The following is a 19,894-nucleotide window of genomic DNA, read 5'->3' as shown; positions in this document are numbered from 1 at the left end:
ACTGTGCTAACCCATATTTTTCTGTTGATTCGGACTCGGATTGCCATAATAGGATCATTTACGGGGAACATTAAATTGCGGTTGTTTCCTTATGTACTCTGAGTATTTGAGGAGGTCCTTTTTTGTTGTTTTATATGGTTTGTATTTCGTCATTGAGTGACGCCGGCTGCACCGCTGAGGTCATGAATGGAGTGGAGAAAGTTCCAGAGCCAGCGACTCAACTGAACTCACTTTTTATTTTAGTAAATATGCTAAATATAGAGCACAGCCACGGCCAAGAAGTTCGTCCCAAACTCCCTGAATGACACACCTTTCGAGAAGTGACTGTTAACATCTGCTATTTTTATCACGGTCTTACTTTTTTCCCCTTGTTTTTCTTCCTTTCTCTCCTCTCTCGCTCTCTTTTTTCCCCCTGACAGACGTGTTATAAATGATGTAGTCCTGTTTTTCATTTATAAGATTTGTTGGGTGGATTATTATAGAGAGGATCCTAATTCCCTGTAAAGGAAGGACATGCTTGAGCAGTGTTTATGAAAACACTGCGCTATGACGTGAGTAGCAGGGGAGAACCAGTAACAGGTCCACTCCGCTAACACGCCCTCCTTGCACCGCTGCCCAGTGAAAGGTCTGTCGTAATGGTGGCATTTCATCCCTTCAAAGTAAGACGGCCAATTGGATAATGGGTTTCGGTCTGCCAATATTATGAGGAGCAGACCAGGCCGTGACAGTGCATAAAGTCACATAAGTACGACAGCTTCTGCTGACACTACGTAAGGTCTAGCCTAATATAAGTACAGCATTGAAGCATTGTGGTTCTCCTTCTGCATGAAATGACATTGATGAGATCCACCCGTCGCTCGGCTGTTATTCCTGCCTCTGACCCATCATTGTCAAGCGGCGCTCTGCTCCACCGTAAAGTGGTCAGCGTCTTGAAGCCTGGTCCTGTGGGTTGAGGCTTTGAACCGTTTTCCATTCGTACCTCATATTACATGCTCGAACACTGTTTCACCTAAATGAACCCAGCTGCACAAATGGAGAATGAAGAGTTAAGCAGATATAGCAATGTAATACTATACAGTCGGGGTGTGAAGTGACGTTTGTCTTCTTTTGATTTTCTCTTTCACAGTGAAGGAATCCAAATTCTCGGAATGAGATGTCAGCCTTTAATTGCTTCCCAGGGAGCTTCTGGTGAGTATATGTTTCTAAACGCTGTCGAAAGTTTCAGTGTGCATGTGGTGCTATAGCCATGTGCTTAAAGGAGACATATGACGCTCATTTTCAGGTTCATAATTTTATTTTTGGTTACAACTAGAATAGGTTTTCATGCTTTAATGCTAAAAAAGCACATCAGCGCTCACTGTGTACACTGTATTCCCCCCTCTGGGCTCTGTATTAGCTCCTGTCTCTTTAAGCCCCACCCCTCCTAAATACCCAGTCTCCTCTGATTGGTCAGCTCACACATGCCTGAACCAGCACGGATAACAACAACAGAGCAGCTGTGTTACGAGAATCAAATATGTTGTTTTGCCTTGAAATATGGCCTGATGTCCCTCCAGATTTTCACTGCCCATTGTCTTGATCAATTGGGAAGCTGTAAAAGGACAACAATTTGTCACACTCCCTCCCTTGATTACCTTAATTCAAGCTTCCCACCCTGAGTGTGACATTGCAGAAAATGGCTGCCGTGTGAATGAGGTTCATAACTACGGTGGCCGACAAGGACAAACGCGCAGCAACGGCCAAACGCTGCAAATACACAAGATGCAGACCCAAAGACACACAAAACACATGCAACAACAAAATGCTGCAACGGAAAAATGCTGCAAACAAAGAAACGATGCAGAACCAAAGACACACAAACACACAAAACAAATGCGATAACAAAATGCTGCAAATACAGAAAAGATGCAAAACCAAAACGACACAAACCCCCAAATCACATGCAATAGAGAAATGCGGCATATTGAGTCAACACAACGGAAGTGTCCACACAACGGAAGTGTCCACACAACGGAAAAGCGCCAGGCCGCTACGAGGTCCCGACCTCGCGACCTGGACCTATTACTGTATAGACCAGTCTGTATTGTACCTGACGAGAGTGAGCTAAAAAAACAAACAGAAAACGTACAATCAGCTAGCGTTAGGCCTACGTAAATCTGTTAATCTTTTTGAACTGTTATTGTTATATTATTGTAAAAGATTACAACCAAATGTTTAAACCACGTACCTTTTTATGTCGCCTCTGTAAAAGTTTTGCTCACTCTCGTCAGGTACAAGTGTGGACACTTCCGTTGTGTTGACTCAATATGCCGCATTTCTCTATTGCATGTGTTTTGGGGGTTTGTGTCGTTTTGGTTTTGCATCTTTTCTGTATTTGCAGCATTTTGTTATCGCATTTGTTTTGTGTGTTTGTGTGTCTTTGGTTCTGCATCGTTTCTTTGTTTGCAGCATTTTGTTGTTGCATGTGTTTTGTGTGTCTTTGGGTCTGCATCTTGTGTATTTGCAGCGTTTGGCCGTTGCTGCGCGTTTGTCCTTGTCGGCCACCGTACATAACCAGTTAAAAACCTTTTGTCGTAAGTTTTTGTCCCTGTTGGGAAAACTCAGTCCTCATTACGCGATGTTATGATCTTATTCCCAAGCTTTTTTGTCCAGTAGTGTTTTGCTCCTCAGCGCCTGCAGCTCGCCCAGATGTGCTAAATTTCCTCACTATCTGTAACCGAGCAGATGTATGCCAGAGACTTCTAGTGCTGCTGTGGTTTAGGCTTATAAAACTGACGCAAGTCCTGCTTTACTGTTGGCACAACTGCTAGCCAAGTGTCGTTAATTATTTAGCTTTACATGAAGAGTTGGGACAGAATTTACTGGGTGATATTTGTTGTGGTTTACTTAAAACATTGTTCTCGTCCTCAAAATGGCATTTTAACACACATCATTTAATTGCACGGCTTTACAAAAGCCACAGCCATCAATACTGTTCTGTCACTGTGCCGTACTCAATGTACCCTCTCCAACGTCCCCTCCCTCCCCACTGGTGCCCCCTATCCCTTACTCCCTCCTCCAGCTGGTCCACCCTCTACCCACCAGTGTGTGCCTGTCAGCATGTCACCCCAGGGTGATGCCCCTCTCTCAGCCCCTCGGGGCCCTTTTGACTCCGCAGCACTCCGTGTTTGCCCAATCATTTGGGAGCCGGATACGGGGATGAATTGTTAACTACAGCAGGTCAGCCTGTGCCCCACAACCCACGGCCCTCTCTGCTCCCCCTCCGACCTGCTGTTGACTCATCTCCATGGCAATGGGGCAGGAATTTGTTTTCTCTCATGTGTCCGCTGCCAGCCAGCTCCCCACCCTCCCTCCTCCACCACCACCACCACCGCCACCGCCTCCGCCGCCCCCCTCTCCTTCTTCATCCTCTCTGCCTCAGAGCGTTCCAATCAAGAGGCAGCTAGAGGGAGTCACATGGTGAGGAAGCGTTGAGGGTGCATCCCACTGAGCGAAGAGGTGCTGTCACTGCCGGGGAAGAAAGGCCTTGAGTGGAAATAGTGTGTGATTTGTTTGGTAGGAAAGTGAGCGCAGGCATCAATGATTTCCTGACGCACAAGCATGCGGACATCGCAAACGCAGAGTGAGTTTTGAGGCGGCTACGTACAGACGTGGTTTATAATGTGCAACTTATTAAAAAATACATTAAATCCTCCTCCTGAAGCCATTGTGATGTTAAAATAATGCATTTTCGTTTTATATTTGCAGTGCGATGATTAAGAGAAACACTTAACAGAGCGGTTCCTCCTTGGTGATTTTGTTTTGCTCTTTTCTCAGATGGGTCCTATCTTTACGCCAATGCGCTTCTGCGCCGTCAAATTCCCATCATTGTCCCAACGTATCGACAAGCTCAAGTGTGTGCATGTGTGACCGTGTGTGTGTTTGTGTGTTTGCCTCCACACGTGTTATTAGCTCAGGGCAGGTGAGTGTTTGCCTACCTGTCTCCCTTTAATGAGGCGAGTGTTTGCCCAAGGAATGCACCACGTCCGATTTGTCATTGACTCCTATTGTTCGGCTCATCCAACCCGGTGCCTTGAGGTTGAGTTGTGCTGTGCCCTGGCAAGTGAGAAATATGTGCTTTTCTTCCTTTTCTCCTCTTTTGCTCAGTGTATTTGCACATGTTCTTGGACGGAAATGTGACTTGGTGGAAAAGTATTAAGGATGGTAAACGCATTCGGAGTGAAAATGAGAGAAGTCCGGAACCGCTTCGAGAAAAGTGGAAACTGTTATCTTGTCATCAAGATCAATGTCACCAACTTTAGAAAAACAAACAAAGGTTTTGAATTTGAGCCTGGATTTTGCTCCCTGGGCTGTCTTTTTTGGATCGGGCTCAGTTGAGAAATTATGTAAAGTTGTCGCTTCTCAGCTGTGCGTTAAAGGATAAGCTCACCCAAAAAGGAAAATTCAGGCATTATGTGCTCACCCTCATGTTGATGGAAAGTCAGGTGAAGATTCGTAGTCTACAAAACATCTCTGGAGCAGATGTGTTGCAGCATTATCAGCAACAACTGATTTTAAAAACATTGAAAAATTAAACATAAATTAGCTCTGTGCAACTTGTCTGGTGTAACCCAAGTCTGTGGCGGCCTTTACACCCTTTAATAAGCCGGAAGCTTCACCGCTAAAAGCTGCTAGGCTAAAAGTGTTAGCATGGGTCCATTTTATGTTTTTTAATGTTTTTTTTTTTTTTTACATCCCCATCTATAGTGCGACGCTGTTTTTCTGTGAAGCTCCAGAAATGTTTTCTGGACTACGAAACTTCACCCGACGTTCCATTGGCATGACGGTGAAATAAGTAATAACTGGCCACTGCTTGAACTCCGAACAAATCGGGTGCAGCATCTGCTGTTAGCTAGTTAGCTCAGTTAGCCATGCAGCTAGTGGTCCGGACTGGGAGCCAGGAGTGGTATCATGAGAAAAGACAGCTGGGGCTAACTGGTTAGCATGCTAACCTCTGGAGATATCTCAGTACTGTTATTTATTAACGTTCTGCTGATAATCTGTTGCTTATTCTTGAATGTTTTAAACTTGAACCTTTTAAGCAAACGTGAAGTGAGAAAGAAGAAGAACTTGTATGACATGATTGAGTGGAATTACCTCTAAACAAGCAAACCTGTAGACACTTTTGAACCCTGATGAACAAAGCTTTGTGTTAATGAGGAAGCCTCAGCAAACTAATCCCCCCCACTGCACTTGAGTGGTTAACAGAGCTGTTACAAACGGCATGCGCAGCTTTTCATGTGTGGTTATTTCCAGAAAGTATTAAACTTTAATATCCAACACCTCAGATAGCAGCTGTAAGTTAGTTTTTGTTTGGATTTCTGTGGATAGCCGTGTTAAAAGGTACATATAAGTGCGTGTGTGGATGTATAAGTACACTTGAATTTGCGTGCATGTGTGCCTGCGTGTGTTTGTGCGGCCGGCGTCCTGTGCCACCATCTGGGTGGTCCTCACGGCTGGTTTGATGGTAATCCCCCTGTCCCATAAATCAGTGTCCGGGCTCGGGCCGGGAGCTGATGCTGTGTGACCACTGGAGCGAGGGGGCTTGAGGCACTAAGCCCAGCCACTGCCCTGCCCCGGCCTGGCCACACGTCAGCTCTCCACACCACCTTTAAAATAACTCGTCATGCATGGCTGACTTCGGGAAACGGCCTCCGCTCCACCAAGCCACCGACAACTAAAGCCACGGCAGCCTCCGAAACTTTTCCATCCATTTTCAGGCTTTCAAAACTTTTTCATTACTTTTCTTTTTTGCTATTTTCAAATATAATAAAGTGTATTTACTGATAATACAGTTTGTTTGTTCCGACATGTGTCGCAACAACCTGAAGTGACTTCTGATAGCCTCGTAGAGAGCTGCTCTCAGTTCAAATGTTTCTGTCTGGCTGAAAGTGCCAAGATTAAAGCCATATCTTAGTCTTTGTAGGGCCTGTACCTCTCTCTGAGAACGAGGAGGGAGGATGAAGGCCTGTCCGAGCTGTCTGGCTTGCATACAGCTCTCCGCTGAGCTTTTATCTAGGGAGATTGGTTGCAGCTCTTTCCAGACCCGGCTCACGGGGAGTGCACAGTCCTGAGACCTGTGGCATTAATAAAGATAATGCTGTTTGGAATAATAACAGTCAATTCTGCGACAACAGACACGAGTGTAGCAGAATACAAAAGAAGCCAAGATGAAAGGCTGAGAGGACGGCCGGTGCACCTCTCTGGCTCTCTTGTGGGAACTGATGGAACCTATATCAACATGCTCGCACACAAACAGCGCTGAGAGGGACCCGATGCCGATTCTGACCCTCGGGTGCCATGACGCAGAAATGTAATTTGTTCTTTTGTCTGCCAAGATCACAGAGGGAGAGCAGTGACTCTTTCTTTTTATTCTTACTGATTTTTTCCCTCTTGCGCCCCTCTTTTTCATCCTCTATGTTCCCCCTATTGCCTTCAGTGAGTGCAATTTAGTTTGATGAGCAGGTGGTCTTTTTTGAATCTCACAGTGCTTTTGGCTCCCACCTCTGGCGTGTGGTGCTTTCAGTTGGAGTCAGTCATGTAGGCCAGGATTAGAGGGGTGGAGGAGGAGGAGGAGGAGGAGGAGGAGGAGGTCCAGTAAGAGTCTTGGTATTGGCGACCTCAACGCCCTGCAGTCAGAACCATGCAGAGCGCAGACTGAAAGAGTTATTTTGTTGCTAAAGCTCTCAGCCGCACCCCAGATGGCTTTTGTGCGGGCCAGGGACATGCTTGGGGACAGGGTTAAAGCCACGGTGGTGAGTCTCTGGGCTCAGCAGGTACAGCGCTGAAGGCCAGACGGACTGAGAAGGCAAAACGTTACCGTCGCGGCACTTTTCCACCTTGAATCTAAACAGTGGACCGAAACAAAATAGGTGGATTAGAGCTGAGGGAAGACTTTACTTCTCAGCACACCCACAAATACGCACACACCCATGTACAGAGCGAGATTAAGGCTACGGAACATCCACCCAAGTTAAGACTTAGTGGATCATCTCATCTGATGTCGGATCAGAGAAAAGAGCTGGTAGAAGGGTGGAGACAAACATTCTTTTCCTTTCTCCTCTCCCACTATTTCCTGCGAGGAGAAAACTCTAACCTGCTTTCACTGCTTCACCTTTGATCTGGGTTTCATCTCACGCTGCTAATTAACAAACTCTGTTACCATTTAGGGGAATTTATGGCCCATTAGTTTATCAGTCCAACATTCCCCGCTAAAACACCATGGTGACGCCGGCACAAGCAATCAATATTTTGTCAACAATGCTTAACAGGTGTGCTGCTCCGCTGTCCGTCTCATGTTGACCTGCTGTTTCATGAGGACTTTGTAGCGTCGTTTCAGACATCTGAACTGCCACTCACATCTCAAATTTATTCAATTTATTAAGTCATAAAAAACAGTCTGGTGTAGGTCTTGTGTGTAGCTGTTTCCCTGGTTTGTAACATAAGTTGGTATAATTAGCAAGATTTGTCATATTGGAACATGTAGAGGCCAGGATATAAATCTGAGGCTGCGACACTGCAAAAAGTCAGCTCTTAAAAACAAGGGAAAAAAGCAATAAAACGAGGGAAATATTCCTCAAAAGAAGCAAAATGCTCTGAACAAAAAATATCTAGTCTCAAAGAACCCAGACTTGCTCCAGCACAGTAACAGTGAAATACACCAAATATAAGCAAATGATTCTTAATTTAAGTATATTTGCATTCATGATTTTAGCTGAATCTCAGAAAACCTTTGGACCAGCCTGTCTGCATGTCCACACCTGGACTTGAACCCAAATCCAGATGGGTTTACTTTTGAGTTGAAAGTCATGTTCACCTACCAGTGCACCATTCACCTGACATTAATAAATGTTACCACATTTAAATCTAAATCTAAGTTTATCTCACTTGAAATGAGATGTCTTCGTCTTGACCTACTACTGCTTAAAATAAGTCTTATCGCCTTGAAGTGTATTTTTTTTTACAAACATGTCTCTTGTATCGAGTTAACAAAAAACTCGTAATAAAGACACAAATGCTTGTCGAGACAAGGCAGGTGATATTGAATTAAGCCAAAGCATCATCTCTTGAAAGCACTAGATAATCCTTCTGTGCTTAAAACAAGAGTAACCACATTTTTACAGTTTACAGTTTAATGTCCACTACAGTTTCAAAGTAGACACACAGAGAAGTATTTTATCTGATGACCCAGTGAAACTGTTGACAATTAAATTCAATGTCAATCAACCACATATGAATTTAGTAAAATAATACCTTCAGCACTGCTTTAATCACTTCTGAATCACTGCTCGGGTTATGTTACACTGCATGAACCGTATAATAAATTACAAAGTAAACGTTTACTTTGAAAGGATGATATGCCTTCAGAGGTTTTTTCTAAACCAATGCGAAGCATATCATGTCATTTAACCAGCACGTCCTCCATATCAACAACATATGATGTCTATATTACAAACACAAATTCTTTAAATTTGCTTAATTTATACTAGATAATTTATACTTTATCATATTGCGATTATTTTAACCGATATTGCAATTGTGATATGAGTCACGATTTTTGTTGGGATGGCCATTTTTCATGAGAAAAAAAACACACAAATGATGAATATGTGATTTTTACTGGGGTCTGTACCAAACAGGAATGTCCCCGAACATCTGGAGAGAAAGATTTGCATCTCTGTGGCACCATAATGCTTTTATAATGGTCGTATAACTGTTGTTGCTTTTACCTGGTTAGCTAAGTTAGCCGTGCAGCTATCAATCAGTCTGAATATTAAGGATTTGAAAATGGAGCTGTGATTGGTTGGACTCCTGTTTGCCATCCTGGGTTTGTCATGGAGGTTTCGCAAATGGCCGTTTCTTTTCTGCTCGCACTGATAAACAGCAGGGATTGGATCCAGACCCTGCTGGGTTCTAGCTGCAGCCCCGGGGCTTGTAAACCACACACTGGGAATGTTAGTCATTTGTTTATTATTGGCGAGATTTGCCTGCTCATAATCCCGGGATGGATTAGCCTAATATGTTCCTCATCCCACCTTTTTCCACCGCTGCAGTCCCTGACATTTGCATCGGGAAGTTTGTGTGCATAGACGAAATGTACACACACGTGCATGTAATGGCTTTCTTCTAGGCTTGTGCATGATAGTGTGTTTGCCATTTCGCATGTCTCGCTGAGGGATGTTTGTAATCATGGGAGTTTGACAGATGTCCGCTTTAACTGCATCCCATGTCATGCTGTGATCACTGTCTATGGGAAAACTCTGTCACTGTGGCTGATATTTAACTCATGCCAGGGCTTATGCTCCGTGGCCGTGCCTGCAGTTTGGGGCGTATTTGGATCTGACAATCCAGGCTCCAGAAAGTGATTTTTGCCATTTATTTGGTTCAAATGGAAACACTCCAAGAGTCTTATAGGAACCAATTAATCAAAGATGCTGAATGTCAGTGTGGCGTCACTGGAATCGGAAATTACTGATGTCATGAAGGAGGAGAGAGCCGTGCTTACGTTTCTGTCCAGTGTGTTGTGAAACTATTGGCCGAGAGTCACCTGGATCTCAGAGGGAACAGGGTTTACTGAGCAGAGCTAACTTGTTCAGTGTGACCTTTTAAAGAGCTGATCCCGAACACTACATAAATCTGTTTCCAGTTTCAAAACACGGCTACGCACATGCTTATTAACATGCCGTACTCTTTCAGCCACCATGTTTTTGTGGGTGAGAAAGTGCTGCAAATCTGCACAAACACTTAGGCCCTGCAGAAAATCCTCGCTTCCCAGTTCCTCCCACAAACTCCACAAATATATCAATGTCACAAGACTGACAGACATATACATTGCATAGATGTGCAATTATCTCCGTTTATGTGTGTGGGCTCTGAGGCCAAAAGGTTAAGAATGAGAATTATTTGGAATATATAACTTAAACTTGCATGTGAAAGGATCCCATGCGACTGGATGGAGCAAAGTAGCGTGATCTGGGGCAAAGTCAAATCAAGTTTCAAGTAATTTAGGGTACAGCCAAGTCGAATCACAAGAATCTATAAGTAAATGGCAGAGTATTTGACATTTTTCATTTTCGGCCTGTGGTACCGGCCCTTCCTCAATTGAAAAACAGCCAAATATGTTATCTGTTAAAGCAGCTTACATGTATTAAGTCTTAATACGTATGTTTATTGTTAGGTGGCAACTTCTAGTAGCCATAGTAATTATGACAGGAGGAAAGGCTTGTGACGTAGCATAAAGAGCAAGAAAGTCTGCATATGGAGGAAGACGGAGTGGATGGACTGGTCAAACACAACCAGACTAAGTCGGCATACGTAACACACTTAACTCATGTCATGTATGTAACATTACTAAAGATGTACTGATACTGTACCTGATACTGATTCTGATACCTTGTTGCCGAAACCGAACCTAGTATCTTTGGTGCCTAAACCTAGCCAAACTGCGACCCTTTCACAATGTTAACCACGTGATGAGGAAGGTCTGGTACAACTATGGTCTGGTACGCCTGTCGCTGGTACTCCCCAGCATCATATATGTTGTTTTAGGGTCACTGGAAATCTAACTTTTCAGTCTAAGTGTTGAGTTTTAGGAAAGAACAGTTGATTATGGCCCAGGACTTAAACAGTAAAACTGTGACAGAGCACTGTGTTCTTTAATGTGCAATTTCTATCCAGTCAAAAGTTGACCCGAAATGTTCTGGCTTTTTAAGTCTAAAGGCCCAATTTTTATGACTAGGGTCGAATTTAAAGAAAAAAAAATCAGCTTGAATCAAGTTGAGTAAACTCTCAAGCAGACTCTGACCCTCCCTCTTCATCCTTTTCTTACGCTGCACACAAAGTGTTTTTACTCACTGCACATGGAAGCAGTCCAGCTGAAGCGGTCACAGCTGAGCTTCATGGGGTGTTGGTTAATTGGCAGTTTTTGGTAAGTGCAGATATGCTCCACTATGCATATCTTCCTCAATGTCCCTTGTAGTATTTCCCTTTTAAAAGTGTCCTTTTTAATTGGCTGCACAGTCACAGTCTCCTGCTTTAACTGTCCCCTGTGGTACCTGAATGTGGCCTATTTGACCCTGAGGCCCTGGGGTGAAAACGTTATATTTGGCAGCCAAAACCAATGAACCTAAACCACATTGCTCTGCTTTTGTTGTCAGTCTAACTCCAACTTCACCTCTTTTTTTTCTCTGTTTCTGCCTTTAATATGAGTTTTGAAGGTGATCGCTTACAGGGCGACAGTATTGGGCCCCTGAAAAGCAAAATCCGTTTTGTTTCAACACCTTTTCATAATCGTTACCTTGCCCGTGTTTGTGCGAGTGTCGGCCAGCTCAGTCAGGCATTTCTGTCAACATGTTAACATGCCTGCCTCTTTAGCCCCACAGAACGGCCTCGCATTTAGGCTCTAGAGGACCCCGAGTAGTCCATCGGCTAGATCTGGCCACAGCTTCTCCCTGCACACCAGCCACTTGCAACTGGGCTGCATCAGCAGTACTGAAAGACCGGAGAGGACTGTGATCCCACCATGGGGTGTATGGCTGTGGCTCCGGCTGCACTACACTTTAATCCCCTTCCCTTTTAACCACAATGGGAAACATGTGCTTACTCTGTGTAGGGTACAGGCCCACCATGGGAGAGACTGTTTACCTTCACTCTTAAACTAACATTTCACAGCTCCTTTGGCCACTCCTGGTCAATACCTCTGCATGGTTGAAAAGGTGACAGAAGATCATTGGGTGACAATTTAGTTTTAGGCAACATCACCACTGTTGCTCCTGAACAGAACTGTCTCCTCACCTCTCACCTTGTAAAATCTGACACACAAATTAGCTTGTTTTCCACAGTATACTCACCAAGGCAGAGCTGTCTAATTTGTCTTATTAAAGAGCCGTTTGATGTAACATTATTATCCTCGTAAATTTCCATTCCAGATTGAGCTTTGGGTCAGTGTGACACTAATGATTGCACCTCTCGGCTTCTTGGTGAGAGAATAAAGCAAAACTGGGAACTGTGCTTGTCAAAACTATATCCCAAAACCAACATAATCCACCATGTAGGATTTTCCAGATGTGGGGAGTACATCTCATCGCTTTAGATTTTGAACACCCAGAACAGATGTCAGGTCACGGTCCTTGTCCTTAAAGTTCTGACCTGTGTCTATTGTTAAGACAGTTGTTTCTGCGCAGCAGGAAACAACAACAACAACAGAGAGATGCAGCGGTGTAAAACAGGAACCAGCAGCCATGTGCCAACCAGGAGGACAGGAAATGCACTCCAGATGAAGATACTACATTGTGGTTTATTTTACCGGTGTGTGTGTGTGTGTGTGTGTGTGTGTGTCTGTGTGTGTTGTCAGTAATGTGTGCTGTAGGGATGACCATATGTCTCGAGCTACATCACCATCACAACATTTCCATGCATGGTTACTTACAAGGCCAGCAACTTTTGTAAAGTTTTCATTAATACTTAATCAGTTGTTTAGCTTATATAAATGTCAAACATGCTGACAAACGCCACCATTGCTTCTTTTGTCTGACTAACAGTCTTCAAGGTATTTAGCATAAATGAAAACTGAGAAACATAAACCTCTGTTGCACACCCTTCTGTTGTAACCCGCAAATGCTTTTCATTTATTGCAGCGAGGTATAAAAATGAACATGCAGAGACTTGAAACCTGCTTGCCTTGCTATTACTGTTGGCACATGGCACTGCAGCTGTATACAGATGCTGGGTTTTGCGTAGCAGCTGCCGGTGTTGCCTTCAGTCGCTGTTCGGTCACAAAATCTGACAACATATGAATGATGCATTTATTGCATTAAAAGTTGTTGCTCAGTAATCACCTTTCAAACCTCAGATGTCAGTGTGGCAGCAAAAGGACCAGGTTAGGGTTAACCCAAGGGTAAGGGTTGGGGTTAGGGCTTAGTGTCTCTGTTAGTTGTTAGTGTTTGTTGCTCTGCACTGAAATTGATGATAAGTAGACACCTATCTGTATTTCAAAACATGTAAATCCACCAGTACAATCATTTGTACCCTTCATTGGTTCACTTCAATCTGAGGCTTTGGTGATTATTTCCCAACTCCTGGCTGGTTGCATCGTGTGACTGACTGAATCCTGGCCTCCACAGGTGTGGCAGGTGACCTGAGGGATGAGTGAGCTCTTCCTGGGGGTAACAGTAGCCCGAGCCAGCTTCCCCCTGCTACCTTGCCCCAGTCTGCCCTTTCCTGTCGCCTTATCTGAGCATCCAGTGCAATCCAATCTAACCCAGGGTGCGGTCCCCCTGTTCCTCCATTCCCCCTCGCTGCCGGTCTCCATCGCTGGTCTTCTCAGATGTCACTGTGAAGAGAGACTGACCCGCTTGAGTTGAACCTGAGTTGGACCGACTGACAGAGTCCTGACACCCCACTGTAGGCACAACTGTCTCAGCTTCCTGCCACCCACAACTTCCCACCCTCTGACCTCCATAGCACCAAGGGCAAAAAGGAGCACAGACAATGAGCTACACTGCTGATCTATTCAGGAAATTCTTCACTGTGATGAACACTGAGGCAGCAGTGATAGAAGAGTAATTCAAGTTTCCTTAAAAAGTTATAAAAACAAATAAGATTTGGTTGTTGGTTGGGCCAGAGGGACATGCTGTTGTAGTTGAAGGGCTTTCTGATTAGCAGAGTGGAGACTTAATGGGGATCCTGTAGGGACAAAGACTTGTACTTCCTCCAACTATCTGGGTTTAATTAAGCCGACCAGTCCACCAGCAGCCAGCTCACCAGAGTTTTTTTTTACATTGTGGCTTAAATTGAAAAAGCACAAAAAAACTTGGATTATTTAAAATCTGATCACTGAAGGAAAAATCTAAAGAGAAATCAAGCACCAGAAGTAAACAGCATGATAATATATGCACACTCACTCTTTTGCTGTGCTCATTTAACTATTCATGTACTTATTTATCTGCTAACTCAATCACTAAATGGAATAATTAAGCTTGTCACTAAAGCGTATGTGACGCTGATTACTGATTTTCCTTCTTTAACACATCAGTGTTTGGTAACATGAATAGGACTTGAATCATTTGCAAATCATCTATCATTTGCATTCCTGCCAAACACACTATAAACACGTTTCCACATGTGCTCATTCCACAGCAGAGCTGCCAAACAGCAGTCGAGCGTTGCTGAAAGGAGGCTTATCACAGCGCTCTATGATTTTCCTTGACAAAGAAATTGTTTTGTTTTGTTCTTATTCAAGGGAATTTACGACCTTAGCCACACTTGTTTAAGTATACAGTATAAAGTCCACTCATGGCTGTATATTTACTGTATCTTGTAAGTTTATATTCATTTTGAGCCAGTATATCCGGACCTGGCTGAGTTTGCGCACACTCACAAAGACGGGAAGGTTTGTGGGGCAAAATCTGATTAAGCTGTGTGTGTGTGTATGTGTGTGTGTGTTACGTGGACCTGAGCCCTGAGCTTTAAATGTGTGTGTGGACTTGCAGACCTCAGCTCGGAGATGTAATCTGATTTGCAGAAAGGAACGGGTCGTTTCACATGACTGGTTTAAAGGACCACAGGCGCAAGGTTGTGCCAGTGTCCCTGACTGGTTTGTGTGTGTGTGTGTGTGTGTGTGTGTGTGTGTATGTGGACGCTTGCATGTGTGCTTGCATGCTTGTGTGCATACACGCCTACAACTATTTGTTTTTCACAGAGCGCGCTGCAGAAATGTAAGTGTTTGTTAGTGTAGGCTCCTAAACAGTAGAACAGTAGAAATAAAAAGGTGTTGAAGTTTGCTGTGCGGGTGAACAAACCAGAATGCTGAATTTATTCTGCTGTTTCTGGTTTTAAACGAGAGTTCAAATGAAAGTAAGGCAAATGCTCATTAACAGATTACACATCTGGAAAAAAGTACAGCCTCGCTTCAGACTCTGATGCAGGGTTTGTTTGCTACTTTCTGTTTACACGTCTCTTATAATCCAAGCTTTATTTTGAACTAATGGACCATCAGAAATTATATCAAATAATTGAAATCATCCTATAGCCTCAGCTTCCTTTAGCGGACGGCTGGGATCAAATCCCCTGAAAGCTTTGCCTCTGAATCCTTTCTGTTGATGTTTTTTTTTTTTTCTGGTTGGAGATTCTTGGCTGTTTTTTTTCAAAAGCTGGATGTGGTCCATCATGTGATTTTCATTGGTGAGTGGCTGGAGGAGACGACCAAAGTAAAACCAAGTGAGAATGCATGAGCGTGTGTTACTGTGTCATCTGGCCTTGTTCATAAGCGCAGGTTGTTTTCCATCTGCGGGTCATCAGTCGTGGTCATCACGTGCACAAGTGAAAGCGAGAGGGCCTTCAGAGGTGATGTTTGCAGCTGTGTCTGTTCTTGTTGGTGTGTCCTTGTACATTTTTGTTTACACGTAAGGATGCACAGAAGTGTCTGAATCATTTTTTTAATTGCAACTGAAATCCACAATCTAAATTGCAATCTGTTTTCTGAATTTTGAAATGGCTTGTAGACTATAGCCAGACTTGAAATGCTTGACTTTCTGCATTTGCATAAGTTAAACTCTATTGGTAGGCAGCTATAACTCACATTGGGTTGCTAACAGTACGTCACCAAAAGACGAGCCTCGTGGAGTAATTTGTCCACTAAGCATAGCCGTCTAGCTGGCTACATTACTCTACTGGTTTGTTCAAATAGTGTTGATCTGCAGGTCAATGAGGTTATGTGAAGTTTAGAAACATAATTAAGAGAAATACAGTGATCTCTAAAATACGCTTGGAAAGTAGATAGATCACGACCCAAAGTACTCAGATCGCCCAGCCTTGTTAGGTTTGATCCCCCAGTGTCATGCCTGTCTTTCCGAGAGGTTCAAGTGTGTGCTCTTGATGTTTGGTTGTGTTCTTTCTCTCCTGTGGGTGGAAAGCTCATAAGCAGGACGATGCAGCGGGCAGGAAGCTCTGATCCCATCAGGCATGTCAGCAGGGGCAGTTTTTCATAAGGTAGTAATCTCACCACACAAAGGGGTGTCCAATATTAGAAAGAGCCCCTACCCTTGAGCTAATCAAGACCTGACCAACCCTTCTCCTGGCTCGCCAAACCTCTAAACATTACCTCATCTGGAGGCTTAGCCTAGCCCCATGCTGCTCCAGCCTGCTGGTGTACATGATAACTCACTTAGCTCAGTATGCTAGCTAGAAAAAAAAACGGAAATATAAGAAGGCATATAAAAGAAATGGGACCGGCACACAACTACCTATGGTGCCTGGTGCCAGGGAAAGGTATTTTAAAAGGGAGAGGAAAGAAAGAATCATTTTACCATGTCTTCCAGAAACTCTGGGAAGCAATTTGCCGGTATTCAGTTTCTCTCCCCGCCGTCCTGTTATTGCTGTTTTCCCCTCGACTCTTGGAGCCTTCAACCTGAAAGGAGGTTCTTTGGTTCAGCCTTTGTGTCACTCGGAAACAGTGCATTTGTTGCCAAAGTAACAGGTCTGGGACAGTGAAACTCAGAAGCAGAGAGCACCTTTGTCAGTGAATGGATTAAGAGGGGACTGTCATTGGTCCAGAGAGCACAGCTCCAGTCTTAAACTTGTCTGTATGAATAAACCTGTGATTTAAAAAGAAAATTCTTGATCCAATATCTACCTGAACCTGTTAACCTTATGAAATAAAAGCAGCACACCACGTAATTTTAAATGGTACAATGGAAAAGCCACTTTGACTGCCTCCTTCTTCCTGACCTGCCAGCTACTGCAGAGCTCCACTGAAACCTTAGATTTACATAAAACACAGTGGAGTGATCTATGCCGCTACTCCAGGTCTGACTTTTTTTAATGTTCTGTGAAGATACTGGAGAAGGTCTGAGTCATGTGGTCATTATAAAACCAGCTTCGGTTGACCAAGAGTCTTGAGTACAATGCAACAAGAAGGTAGTCAAGTTGAGTGATTGCCTGAGCGAGAGTAAGAGGGCCTTTTCCTCGATTTTGATGGCGGAGCGACCACTTTTTCTCACTTTATACATTTGTGTAGTCATTGTACTCATTGTCATTGTGAGGATCACAATTAAGTAAAAAAGATCAAATTTTCTACAAGTATGTCTGAATGCATTCCTAGCAGGTGGCTGTCGATACCAGTGGTTACATCTGAGGATGGGAATCTAGAATGATTTCCAGTTGAGAGCCGTTTCCAAATTGTCTGATTCATCAGAACTGTATGCGTCCGAGCAAACCAAATTCCTTGTATTCCTTCTGTCAGTGCTGAAATCTTTCTCTGACAGTTGCACATTGCAAAACAATGGCATCAAACTCATTTGAGTGCAACATTTATAGGCTGTAACAACTTTTTCTACTGTGTTTCTATGCTGTTTTCAGACTCGGGAATCGATAACCCCAGTAGCACACATACGTCTCGCAGATGTCCGCACGAGTTATGTTGGAAACACGTAGTTGGCGAGACGTTGGTATTTGGTCTACGTCTCACCAACGTCTTCCCAATTAGCAAATGCTCCCCATACTACGTGTTTCCAACTTCTATTCGTCGGGCCAACATCTGCAAGACGTATGTGTGCTATCTGGGAAGGGAACTTATTAAGAAAAGGGCCAAAAAGCAAATCCATAATGGTATAGGTATCAGTTCCTACCCCTACCATGTCCCATTAATCAGTTATTGGTCAACCAATGATGTTTTATTTGACTAATGTTGAGAGGCATGGAGCGGTTCAATTTTCCAGTACTTCACAAGAAAAATAGATCCACAATAGAAAAGTAAAAAAAGATCATTGCAATTTTGTGTAGCACTAATGTTTTCTATTTTCCTATCATGTTAATCAGCTCACGATTCTTCAAACTTAATGTTGTTACCCACCTCAAATGCTGGAAACCACTGCACTGTCACCTCATCATACGTATGAAAACGGAAGGAACTGATCCCTCTCTAACTGTACTGTGAGAAAATAAAGTTTTTGTCGGTGTGTTATGCAAGTTTGGGCAGAGCTGGACTAAATGATATCTGAATCCTCAGTTTTTCGCCGACGATTATGTCTTCTTTTCAATGAGCTCCTCTCTGAATCACCTCATTTCCCTCTCCTTTATCTTTTCCAGATGATCTCAGGTGAGCAGTGAGAAGAGGCTGACTAATGGAAACATGATCTCAAGAGATTCAACAGGTAGGGATGACTCTGATTTCTGTTTGATCTTCCTTCAGTGGAATATGTGATCACAGACAGACAGCGCAGACTTATTATGGACTGACAGTTGCTATAAACAAGCAGAGTAGGGCACACTCGCTGATCAAACAGAGGTTAGCCGTGGTAGTTCACATGTTTGTGAGACATGATCAGGGTGGTGGCACTGGATCCATGCCCATGTTCTTGCCTTTTTTTTTTAAAAATTGTGTAACTCAAGTCATGACAGCACGGTAAAGAATGCAGTGGCACAGAGATATCACTTCAAAAACAGCGTCTCTCAGGAGCCTCAGATCCTTTCAGCTGAACTGAATGAAGATATGCTTTGATGACCCACCACAGAGTCGGTGGCCTTCAAAGAAACCTGTTGATGGGCTTGTGCGGGGCAGCCAGCAGGCTGAATGAGTGGTACTGTATACGTGCACCTCCCAGGGTAGCCGTGGGTGTTCTCAATGCAGGTCAAACATGCTTGACCCCGACATGAGTAGTCTTTTTCTATAGATTCTAGGCCTGCATTATCTTTTTTCCCTCCTACCAGGCTCCATGGGTAAATGAAGGGGAACTGTGTGTGTGGAAGGCAGGGTGCCAGCAGACAGGTACAGTAGATGTACTGATGAGGGAGGGCGATAAGGGCCGGCCTCAGTCGCAGCCCCAGGCACAGACAAGGCGTACACAGGCAGGCTGAGACTCAGAGGCAGGTTGGGACCTGGTTCTGTATGCAGATGCTGCTCTATGGGCTCTGCTCCAAGGTGAGGCATAGGAGAGAAACGTGGGAAGGGAAAAAGCAGAATGGAGGGCAAATCGAGAGACAGACAAATACATGGTAAAAGACTGATTGTTGAGTGGTGAAGCTGAGAAAGCATACGTCCAGAATCGAGGGTAGATAATAGAAAAGCACAAGAGTGGTTGTAGCTCAGCAAGCTGGAAAAAGATGATGATGATGTGTGAGTGGAGGTGAAGGAGGAGGGAGATTAAGCAAGAGTACGAGAGTGAGGCCACATCCTGTACGCTGGTGGAACGTGACTCCTCGCAGGTAAACCAGCTCAGAGGTGCAGACAGGCAGAAAGAAGATGAGAAACGCTGATGGATGACTACTCATCCTGTGACACGTTGTTCCTTCCCTAAAGGCAGGACAGGCCGGTCCCACCACTATGCTGCAAGGCAGGGCTGAGTAAATGGTGTGGCAAGACGACGTAATGTCATTAAGCGTGGTTGTATGCGCAAGCACATGTAAAGGAAGGCACAGGTTGAACAGAGGCCACCTACCTGCATTACCTCACCTATGATGTTCTGACATTGTGAAAGAAGCAGATGTTGTACACTGATCAACGCTGCCTTATCAGAAAACAACACACTTATCCAGCTGTTGCTCCGCACATAAAGCAGTTTTCTTTTCATCTTCCTCAACTGTTCACACACTATCATTGAAATGAGACTTATCTATCTTACCACATAGCTCTGTGTACGTGTGCGAGTCATCCCAAAGTCATTTCATTGCTATGGGAACCTCCTTGGTCCCTGATGTGTTTTTGAAACACCTCCTTCAGTTCCTTTTTTTTTTTTTTTTTTGCAGTCCAGAATAAGGACATTGAAAAATGTAAGCATTTGCTTTGTGTATTTTGGACCGACCACGTGCCACAGGAAGTTAGCATAAAAATGAATTAGCTAACCGACTGATGAATGTAATA

The 19,894-nt window shown here is 43.9% G+C and overlaps 1 long non-coding RNA gene across 1 annotated transcript in view; it reads left to right on the top strand.

Annotated features, from left to right (window-relative positions):
* The window catches only part of LOC311268186, a 58,414-nt gene that overhangs the window by 36,359 nt on the left and 2,161 nt on the right, over window positions 1–19,894 (top strand). Inside the window, exons 2-3 of the long non-coding RNA XR_014623942.1 lie at window positions 1,127–1,188; window positions 18,124–18,188. This is a non-coding gene — a long non-coding RNA (uncharacterized lncRNA). The remainder of the gene's footprint in view (window positions 1–1,126; window positions 1,189–18,123; window positions 18,189–19,894) is intronic.

Source organism: Pagrus pagrus (assembly GCF_965226575.1).
Source record: "Pagrus pagrus genome assembly, chromosome: 13".
In the NCBI taxonomy this organism is placed as follows: domain Eukaryota; kingdom Metazoa; phylum Chordata; class Actinopteri; order Spariformes; family Sparidae; genus Pagrus; species Pagrus pagrus.
Note: the sequence above shows the minus strand (reverse complement) of the source record. Positions and strands in the feature narration are given on the sequence as shown.